We start from the raw sequence: 11,124 nt of genomic DNA, 5'->3' as shown, positions 1-11,124 counted from the left end.
CTGAAATTTAACCATTATCTTCTCATATCAAAAAAAAGAAAAAACCAAAGACATGTGTCATGTAAATGTAAGAAAGGCTTTAAGGTCTTCTTTATATATATATATATATATATATATATAATCGAGGGTAATGGTGAAATTGCTAAGTATTGAACCTAATTTTTATACCATAACACAAATATTCTTGTTATCAACTTAAAAAGTTATTGGCAAGGTCTTCCTTTCACATATAGTAGTGTAGATTATAAAATATATAATATATATATTTATAACATATTTGTTTATCAGTTAAATGATGAGAGATTGTTTACAATCTTTACTAATCTCGATTTCGATATCTAAACATTAAATTTATTTTAAGTAAAAGTTTTTAAATGAATGTCTTCTTTATTTCCTTTAACCATACTCATAAATTCATTTCTGTCAATGAAATCTAATAAATTGAATGAAACATTAAGTTTATTTTCATTATTTTTTTGTTTAAATTTTTTTTTGTACATAAATACACACAACTTTATGTTAGTATAAATTTCCGGTGAGGAAAATCACGAACACATTAACGGGACTTGAACAGAAAAAGAAAAAATAGGATAAGGCTCTGTAACACCCCTAACCCGTATCCATCGCCGAATTAGGGTTACGAGGCATTACTGAACAAAACACAAGCATCTCAAAATCAATACATATATATTATACATATACATATACATTAAATATGCAAAATGTTAAACTTCTCCTCTAACCATTTTTAATAAACAAAGACATTATAATCCAACTAGTAAAGACATTACAAACTAGCAAATCTATAAGGAAATAAACCATTTTAGTATGGCTATTATATTCATATACAATACAACAAAGTACGACCTTCAAAACATTTATCTAGTCAGTACATGCCATAGTTAGAATTTAAATATTTTAAATACCGAGACAATAGATAAGATGATAAACTTACTAACGATCCACGAGCTTGAAGTTTGATTTGATTTTTTTTTTTGATCTATAAGCAGATAGACGTAAACAAACAAAGTAAGCTTACATAGCTTAGTAAGTCTATAGCATAACTAAAATATATATAAAAGAAGAATAATATAAATTCATAATTAAACTTATTGAAATCATAAATCGACATATATTACTATTTGAATATTTGTTACTCATAATCATCTTATTTATAATCAAATATATGTACTGTAGAATGCTTACCAATGAATATATAAATATGTATATACAACATGCATAACAATTGTATATTTAAATACTCATCAAAACTTACAACCAAATACTTTTATATATCATTTACATATAAACAAATGCATACGTCATTATCAAATACCTAAAACCGAATGCATATACACTTCATATGTGTGTAGCCGAACGCATATTTATGTACTTAACAAATTCTATAACCGAATATATATATATACATACACATCAAACGAATATAACCAAATACATTTATACTTACCAAAATGCATATATAGATTTCTCACATACATCTCTCGAATGCGAATATACCTAACAATTTCATAAAATTTAATATATATATATATATATATAAATCCATACTCATCAAATACATATAAACTAATGTTTATATGCTCATCAAACACAATGACTAAATGTATATACATATTCTATAAATCCATATGACTAAATCATACACATATTCGATACATGTAAACACATGATATGAATAGATTCACCGGCACAAAACCTGCTAGGCTTAAGGCCTGATTCAATACACTGGCACTTAGCCTGCTAGACATAAAGTCTGAAATGTTTCACCGGCGTCAAGCCTGCTAGACTTAAAGTCTGAAATGTTTCACCGGCGTCAAGCCTGCTAGACTTAAAGTCTGAAATGTTTCACCGGTGACAAGCCTGCTAGACTTAAAGTCTGAAACATATCACTGGCATCAAGCTTGCTAGGCACCGAGCCTGAACACTCAATTTATATAAATACAAATCACTTTAAAAATGTATATGTATATAAGATTCCATGTATAAAAATTTAGCTCAATATATATAAATTATACCTTTAAACCACATAGGTATATAAAGTTCAGATATTGAATATAGCTCAATAACTTAATTATACATATGATCATATACAGATATATAACTTAATACATTAAGGCCTACTATTAATATCATACATTCAACATCTTATAGTAATCCAAGCTAACAATTTTGTACCTTCAACTCCATTCAAAAGCTTCACATGAATATAATTACATAATTGAATCTCACATAAACTTATATAATTATCATACCTAAATTCAATACATAAACATGTACATATATAAGTTTGTATATATTCGAGTCTCATACATACTTTATATAATAGTCATACCTAAATTTAACACAAAACATATTCAATTATATTTGTATTTTCGAACTTCATATAAACTTATATAAAAATTATACCCAAACTCAATACAAAAACATATACATGTAAATATATATTTATGTGCTCATTCAATTCTATCATATACATATAAATGCCAACTCACATGTACATACCATTTCAAAACTACTTATGCAAATATAACATATATATTTTAATCAATCCAATAGTTTGTACATATATGTACTTACATATATATATACATTCAAACCTTATATATATATATATACTATACAAATGTAATGGCCCAAATTTAAGGTTATCGGAACAGTGGTTTCGGGACCACAAATTCGATGAGAAAAAATTTATTTTTCTTATATTTTTATGGTCTATGATTTCACAAAATGATTTCATGAAAATTTCGTTCGAAAATTTTGACGTTTGGGCACTCAATTTAGTCAAAAGGACTAAATTGTAAAAAGTGCAAAAGTTGAGTTCTACATGTTAGAGGTGTCCAATTGTTATGAAACTTTAAATTGGAGGTCCTTATATGGTAATTAGACCATTGGTAACTTGGTAGAAAAAAATGGACATGAGATGAGTGAAATAGAAAATTTTTAAGTTAGGGGCAATTTGGTAATCTAGTAATAAAAATAATTAAAAGGGAAAAAGATGGCAAAAGCAAGGGGGGAAGCCATAGTTAGGGTTTTCAAGCTTCCAATCTCCATATTAAGTGATCCCAAGCCCCGTTTTTAATGTTCTTTACGTTTTTGAGATCCCGATAGCTTAATTTAGCTTATTTTAGCAATAATTTAACCTAGGGTTTTTATTTGGAAAAATACCCATAGGTGAAAAGTATTTATTTTGATGTTTTATGATAGAATATGAAGCTAGAAATTATGTTAAACAACTTTTGCTAGCCGATTTTAAGTGAAAACGAGTAAAACGACATAATCGGTAAAAATGCCTAATGTTCTTAAGTACATGTTAGAGTGGGAATTTGATGTTGCCATAGAAGGGAAAAATGTTCAGCATGTCATAAAACATAAGAATAAGGGATGAAGTTTAATTTCCAAGCCTTGGGGCAAAAATGTAATTATGCAAAAGTTTATGGGCAAAATTGTAATTTTGAAAAAGTTAGAGTCGATGGCTGTTTTGATGAATGTGAGTATTAAATTAATTAAATTTGTTATTTTAGATCAAGAAGAACGAAACTCGAGGTTCGACAAAGGAAAGAGTAAAGTTGAAGACTAAGTTGGTGAATTTGACTATAGTTGGTACCGAGGTAAGTTTACGGTAAATAAATGCAATATTTCAATAATTATTATTAATGTTGCTATTTTCCAGCAATTATGAATTTATTTGATGATGATCCAAGCATGAAATGATAGAGAATTGAAGTTAAAAAGTCTCGTTGATACATAAGGATGGTACTGGATACGAATGTCATGACATTTGGGTAAATAGGTCTCATATAAGACCATGTCTGGGACATGGAATTGGCACCGAGATGAGAGGTCCCATGTAAGACCATGTTTGGGACATGGCATTGGCACCGAGATGATAGGTCCCCTATAAGACCATGTCTGGGACATGGCATGGGCACCGAGATGAGAGGTCCCATATAAGACCATGTCAGGACATGGCGTTGCACCGAGATGAGAGGTCCCAGTAAGACCATGTCAGGACATGGCATGGGCACCGATATGAGAACATCCCATGTAAGACTATGTCAGGACATGGCTTTGGCATGTTATGATCGAAGATACCCGAGTATCCTTATTATTCCAATGTGGTTCAACGGGCTAGTAAGCGAATCGGTACATGAAGTTCGATTAAAGATAAGAAATGGCAAGCTCGGGTGAGTTATAGGAGTTAAGAATTTATTATACTAACATTTGATATTCAATGATGCAGCAAGAGAAGAGTAAGTTATGAACACAAGTATATTAAGTAATCAAGCAAGAGAACTAGTATGAGATTAACTAAAGAGTAAAATAGAGATATAGACACTTGAGTTTAATTATTTGTGTTAAAAATTGTTATTTATTTGCTAGTAAACTTACTAAGCTTTATGCTTACGTATTTTATTTCTCTTTCTCTTATAGTATTGCAAGGTTACTTCAAGGATCTTAAAGAAGTCAGAGATCGTCCACACTATCAAGAACAACTACTCGGTATTTTATGATGAAACATGTTTGGGTTATGGCATGTATAGGGATTTAGTTATTTTGTATGTTTGTAATTATGATTTTGCTAAAGAATGAGGTGTAAGTATTTTATGATGAATGGTTATTAAAATAGTTAAGTATGAAAGCGTTTGTGGTTATAAGAGTCTAAGTGATATATTATGCATGGAAATCATGAAAAGGGTAAAATTTTGCAAAGAAACAGAATTTATGCAGCACAGTGACGTGACTTTGAAAAATCACCCAGGATAGTATAAAATGAATTAGAAGTTGAATGACATATGAAATTAAATCTTGTTTAGTCTATTTTCATGGAAAAATAACGGTTTAGCAAACGAAATTTTATATTTTGTGATATGTGAATTTTAGTGACACAGGGTCAGATCTGTTTTTGGAGTCCCCTGTTCTGAGTTTATAAAATCACTAAAAATGGTAAAAAAATAGTTATGAGTTGTATTTTATATGTATGGAATCCTTATTGAGTCTATTTTCTGTAGAAACAAGTAAGAACTTCATATGAAAATCCTACAGTGAGAAAACTTATTTTTAGTGACAAGAGGTCAGAGTAGTCAATTGGTGAAACAGGGGAGACTTTAACTAATAAACTGTACTAATTGGCTAAGCCAAAAATTCTAAAAATTTTATTATAGGAAGATATATGAGTCTAGTTTCAGGGAAAATTTACGGAATTAAATTTTGAGTCCCGTAGATCGAGTTATAATCAATTTGGTAACTACTGCGCGATTGGATAGGTTTGCTGTAAATAGTGAAAATAATTTGCAAAGTAAATTTTTAAGCTCTGAATTAGTAAGATAAGCTAAGTAATGCCTCGTGCTTGACTCCGGCAACGGTCTCGAGTAAGGGGTGTTACAACATACCTTTCGATTAATAACCAAGAATTTATACATAAGCCATATTCATTCTTCAACTAAATTCAAGAGCTTACATATATGTGTATACATATATGTATATTCGAACATTAATCATATATTTATATATATACATATCATTTTTACTTTGATTAAATTCAAGCTATATACTTTCAATTTGAGCTCATCCAAATACAATAGATATATATATGTGTGTATATATATATATATATTAATTAATAACATTAAATTGCTAGTTGACTTACCTCGGACGGTGAAAAATCGAAACCGGACAATTATTCGACGATTTTAGCTTTCCCCCGATCTAACTCCGATTTCTTTGGTTCTTGATCTAAATATATCCAGAATGAGCTAATTTAAATATTAAAACATTCAATTTAATCCAAAAACACATAAATAGGCAAATTACCATTTTGCCCCTAATATTTTACACTTTTTGCAATTTAATCCAATTGCATAAAACACAATTTACACAAAATCTCACAACAACATAGCTAGGCCGAATCTTCCTTGTATTCATACAAGTCCATGCATTTCATTTATTTTTCATTTTAGTCCCTCAAAAATTTATTTTTTTAATTTAGCCCTAATTACTCAAATTTACCAAAAATCAAAGACAAAACATGTTAATCTAACACATATATTTCATAATCCATCATCAAACATCATAGAACACAATTATTCATTAATGGCATAACTCAAAATATTCATCAAAAACAAAAATTCTAACATGGGTCGGATAGTATTCGAAGCAACGATCTCAAAAATATAAAAATTATCAAAAACCGAGCTAGAACTCACCTTGAATCAAGCTCAACAATGGCTGAATACCCTAGCTTTGTTTCTTTGTTTTCTTTTGTTTTGTTTCGTGATGAAGATGAAGGGAAAAAAAATGATAATGGCTTTTTTTTTAATGTTTATTATAACATAATAATATATTATACCTTATTATAACATATATATTATATTAGTAATATAAGAAAACCATATATATCACCTAATGCCGTCCACTAACTTGGAAAATGGCTTAATTGCCACATAGAACCTCCAATTTATAAAGACAAAAACAATTAAGCACTTTCATATTTAACCCTCAAATTTTCACTTTACGCGATTTAGCCATTTTCTCAAATTAAGCATACAAACAGTAAAATTATTTCACGAAACTTTCACATATATAATTTCACACATATTTAACACAGAAAATAATATTCAAATATTTTTAGACTCGGATTCGTGGTCTCGAAACCACTTTGTCCGAATTGGGCTGTTATAGGCTCCAAGGCGTGTATCAAACCATTATCTTTAAGGTTATATTCGCTCTCACATATTTTCAGTGTGCAAATGAGTTCCAAGCAAATTAACCTCGATGATACAATGAAGCCAATGACTATTTGCTTTTTACACTAACGAGAATAGTGCACTACGCACTAAGTAATATATAACAAGAAACTCAATTTCTACAAAGAATTTCTGCGGTAATACTTTATAGAATAATCTAATAATATTAGAAAATGAAGGAAGGAAAGAAAGAATATTAGAATTTGTTGGTGTGATTTCCAAATGAAATTTCATTCCTATTTATAGGAATTTTCATGTCTCTTCATAGAGACATATTTCAATAGGTGTCTTTCGAATAAAAATGTCTTTAAAATAAACACATAATTATTCATTTAATATTATAACTATTCAAATAATATTATTTAAACAGTTATAATTCTTTTTCAAAAAATCAAACAATATAACTTTTGATTAATTACACCCATTCATTTATAGTTATTGGAATACTATAAATATTTGAAAATGTTCCAATAATCTCCCTCCATTTTCAAAATATTTTAGATTTTGATATTCTTGGAAATCAATTTGCATAAATGAAGGTACTTTACGATTGAACCTTCACTTAATAAAAACATGTTAAAGTTAATCGAAATTGCATGGTAGACTAAGATTTGAACAAACTATTCCATTTGATTAACTGAACACATCTCACACAATGATTTCAACATCGACCAATGCATAGTATCTAGGGACACTATTATGGCCATGTGTTTGTGTCCTCTTTTCATGAATGTTGCTAGAGCCAAGCCTTTGAGCTCCTAAAAGCGACCACACTTTCACTCACATAGGTAGATCCCATCAAGAGTGTTCCAGTAATTATAACACTTTAACATATTTATGTTATGGGTCCATTAAGAGTACTTTACTCATCCTTCCCTTATCATTACGGGTACCTAGCACTTTAATCTTAGGATAGATTTATATATAGTGCTAACAGTCACAAACTAATGATGTATTTTGTCTCATTAAACTCAAGACTTAACGTTATACTAAGCGTTAAGTCGAGTTTCCATCATGGGTGACTCTAATTAATGGGCTTGAGTCTCATCCATTTTGAGGTCCTTTTTACTACATCTCTAGCAATACTTTTTGTCAAAGGATCCGCCAAATTTTCACTTGACCTCACACAATTAGTAGTGATCACTCCATCAGAGATTAATTGTCGGACATAACTATGTCTTAATCCAATGTGTCTAGACTTTCCATTATATACTTGGCTACATGCCTTTGCTAAAGTAGCCTCACTATCGCAACGGATAAAAATAGGTGAAATTGGCTTAGGCCATAAAGGTACATCATAAAGCAAAATTTTTAACCATTCTGCTTCTTTAGATGCAGCGGCTAATGCAATAAATCCTGCTATCATGATGGAATCAGTAATACATGTTTATTTCTTGGAACCCCAAGAAATGGCTCCTCCACCAAGAATGAAGATCCATCCACTAGTAGATGCATGATCTTCCAAACTTTTCATCCGAATACCCTTCTAAAACTGGAGGATATCCATTATAACACAATCCATAGTTAATAGTTTTCTTTAAGTACCTAAGTACTCTATTCAAATCTTACCAATGCAAACTACTTAGATTACTTGTGTACCTACTCAATTTCCCAACAACATATGAAATATCTGGTCTTGTACAAGTCATTATGTAAATAAGACAACCAATTAGACTTGCATATTTCAATTGATCAATTTTCCTACCAGCATTAGATACTAATTTTATTTGAGGATCTATGGGTGTAGATGTTGGTATACAGTTGAAAATATCAAACTTTTTAAGCACCTTTTCAATGTAATGTGATTGTGCTAAAGTTATAGTGCTTTCATCTTGGGTTATTTTAATCCCAAGAATAACCATAGCAAAGTTGTTTGACAAGAATTTCTTTGTGTTTTCTATTTGTTCCAAATCTTTGCAAAAAATGAGCATGTCATCTACATATATGCAAATTATGACACCTTTTCCATTTTCAAATTTGCTATTTATGCACTTATCGGATTCATTTATTTTATAGCCATTAGCTAAAACAACCTTGTCAAACTTTTGGTGCCATTGTTTTGGTGCTTGTTTAAGTTCATATAAAGATTTAATAAGCTTACATACCTTATACTCTTATCCTGGAACAACAAATCCTTCTAATTGTTCCATGTACACTTCCTCTTCCAATTCACCATTTAAAAATGCAGTTTTAACATCCATTTGGTGAACAACCAAATTATATATAGATGTAAGTGATATTAAGAGTCTAATTGTAGCAATTCTTGCTACTAGAGCATAGGTATCAAAGTAATCAATGCATTGTTTTTGTGTAAAACCTTTGGCTATCAACCTTGCTTTAAATTTATCAATGGTTCCATTGACCTTCATTTTCTTTTTGAAGATCCATTTACAACCTATTGTTTTGGAACCCGGTGGAAGATCAATTAAGATTCAAATTTGATTTCCCATTATTCAATCCATCTCATCATTTATTGCTTCTTTCCAAAAAGCAGAGTCTTGAGATTTCATTGTCTCTTCAAATGTAATAGGATCAGATTGGTATTATAACAATAATGTATCTTATTGCATATACTTTCACCTTTTCCTTCTACAAGAAATATAATGAAATCGGTCTAAAATATTTGACCTTTTAATTTTATTACTTCTTCTTAATTCTTGACAAGATTCATTATTATTATCAATTTGTTCCAATGAAATCTCATTCTCATTTGAAGAATGAATCAATTGTTGTGGCTGTAATTGTCTTGATATAGAATTAAATCTATTTTCATCAAAAATTGAATCTCTTGATTCAATAACAGTATTAATTAAAATTGAATCTTTTGGTTCAATTACTATGAACCTATATGCCTTGTTATTATGTGCATATCCTACAAATATGCATTCAATTCCTATTTCACCCAACTTTTTATGTTTAGTTGTTGGAACTTTGACAATAGTTTTACAACCCCAAACCTTCAAATAATTAAAGCTTGGTTTCCTTTTCTTCCATTGTTCTTAGGGGGTTATTTTAGTTTCATTATTAGGAACTCTATTCAATATATGACAAGTTGTTAGAACAGCTTCTCTCCAGAAACCTTGTCTAAGACTTGAATATGATAACATTGAATTTACCATTTCAGTCAAGACTCTATTTTTTCTTTCAGCTACACCATTTTGTTGTGGTGTATAAGGGGCTAAAACTTGATGGACAATTTCAATGGATTCAAAATAACTTGGATTATAGTCTTCATCTTTTGAATGTAATAAATATAAATAGTAATATCTAGAACAATCATCAATAAAAGTAACAAAATATTTCTTTTCACATAATGTAGGAGTATTATACATGTCACATAAATCACTATGTATCAAATCAAGCAATTTTGTTTTCTTTTTAACCTAAGGAAAGGGTTTCTTGTAATTTTAGTCAACATATATGTATTGCATTTTTCAATATTATTAAAAATAAGAATTAAATCTAACTTATACACGTCATTCAATTTTCTATAATTCAAATGACCTAATCTATAATGTCATAAACGAAAAGATTCAACCATATAAGCAGAAATAATATTATTATTAAATTTGAACATACTCTCATACATATACCCATTCCCTACAAAAATTTCTCCTTCAAACAAAATAAGCTTATTTGTCTCAAAAATAAGTTTGAAACCAAACTTATTCAACAAACTTCCAGACACTAAATTCTTTCTAACTTCTGGTATATAATATACATCATTTAAGGTTAAAATCTTTCCAGAAGTGAATTGTAGTTCAACAGACCCTTTGTCTTTGATTGCTGTGGTGGAAGAATTTCCAATGTACAAGACATTGTCATTTTCACATTGTGTGAACTTTGTGAACATGCTTTTGTCTTTGCACACATGTTTGGTTGCTCTGGTATCAATCCACCATGTATTATCATCTTGTGCCATATTAATTTCTTATATCATTGCAACGAACTTTTCGTTGTTATCAACCTTAAAAGATAATTTATTCTTTAAAATCGACATTCATTCTTGAAATGTCCCGGCTTACCACAATAATAGCATGAGCCATTTTGTTTCTTTTTAAATTTAGGTGCTTTATCAATCTATTTGAATTTTCTTTTGAATGGTTTAGTAGTCTGTATTTCCTCCATAACATGCACTTTGACATTTTCAAAATTTAGGTTATGGTATTGCTTTCGATATTCTTCTTCAATACGAAGATGATTTGCCAAAGTCTCAAGAGATATTTTCTCTTTCTTATGTTTTAGACTTCTTTTAAAGTCTTTCCAAACTGGAGGAAGTTTGTCTATTATGGAGGATATAACAATTATTTCATCCATTTTCATATCATATTGCTTGAATTGATTCAACATCTTTTCA

At 29.6% G+C, this 11,124-nt stretch overlaps 1 long non-coding RNA gene across 1 annotated transcript; it reads right to left on the bottom strand.

Annotated features, from left to right (window-relative positions):
• Nucleotides 1-1,610: 1,610 nt before the first annotated feature.
• On the bottom strand, nt 1,611-6,337 carry LOC105767623 (uncharacterized). The gene is made up of 3 exons (XR_001125552.2): nt 6,228-6,337; nt 5,672-5,757; nt 1,611-1,938 (listed from the first exon to the last, which is right to left on the bottom strand). It is a non-coding gene; the product is annotated as an uncharacterized LOC105767623 (long non-coding RNA).
• Nucleotides 6,338-11,124: the final 4,787 nt, after the last annotated feature.

The sequence above is a fragment of the Gossypium raimondii genome, chromosome 5, assembly GCF_025698545.1.
Source record: "Gossypium raimondii isolate GPD5lz chromosome 5, ASM2569854v1, whole genome shotgun sequence".
Classification (NCBI taxonomy): Eukaryota; Viridiplantae; Streptophyta; class Magnoliopsida; order Malvales; family Malvaceae; genus Gossypium; species Gossypium raimondii.
Note: the sequence above shows the minus strand (reverse complement) of the source record. Positions and strands in the feature narration are given on the sequence as shown.